The sequence below is a fragment of the Rattus norvegicus genome, chromosome 15 (assembly GCF_036323735.1).
Source record: "Rattus norvegicus strain BN/NHsdMcwi chromosome 15, GRCr8, whole genome shotgun sequence".
Classification (NCBI taxonomy): Eukaryota; Metazoa; Chordata; class Mammalia; order Rodentia; family Muridae; genus Rattus; species Rattus norvegicus.
In genome coordinates, this window is record NC_086033.1 from 81,655,429 (window position 1) to 81,656,389 (window position 961).

A 961-nucleotide genomic window follows, 5' to 3' on the forward strand; every position below is an offset into this window, starting at 1 on the left:
GGATTTGGGGAAGTCATGCTCTCCCGTGGGACTCTTCCTTCCTCCTCTGTGGCTTCAGCTTGGAAGCTATTCTTTCCTGTGAAGGAACTTAGGTGATTCCAGTCACGAGGAAAAGAGCTGTAGCAGATTTGTCCTTCTCTCCTTAAGTCACCCTATGTCTTCCTGCCTAGAAACTCTACAAATATTAGGCACAAAGATAATTAAGAAATGGAAAGCAGTCACACCTCAGTTGGTGAAGAAAACTTAAGTACAACAATAAAAGCACACATCTCACATATTAGCAGTTATAACAAAATCTACATGATTATCGGCTCCATGAATGTAAAAACCAAGGCATATTTATCTGTATGTCCCACAGAGCCTGGTAATAATGTTCAAAAATGTTTGCTGGATGGAACTGAATACATTAACAAGTACGAACAAATACAGTTTGAGTAATTGCCAAAAGAATGTCACATCCAGAAGTAATCCCCATCGTGAGCCTGGAAGATGAGAGAAGACCCAGCTTTGAGTTTTGAGTTCCAGGTGAGCCACTTATCTTGGGAACGTGAGGAGGTAAGCAGGGAAAATGGTACATCTTAGGTATATGGAGGCAATCCAGGATCCACCCGATTTCCAAGAAATCGAGTATTGAGGTAATTCTCCTGTCTAACAAAATACCATAATAAGAAATGTTTGAATGCTTTCTGTGAATAATTTTGTAACTTGATTTATAAAATAATATTAAGTATAGCTAAATCTACAGCTTAAAATGGTCTATCCAAATTAGATATTTATCTAAAAATGAATATGAGCATGTCCGTCCATTTAGTATGTTGGCTAGGGACAATGACACCTATCATCCTGGACCTGAGATTTTTCCCTAGTGACCAAAGACAAATAACAATGATTGCCATGGACTAGGTAACTCAGGAAAATTTCTTGTATGTCCTTTTGTTCCATACCTCATACCTGTTATTTT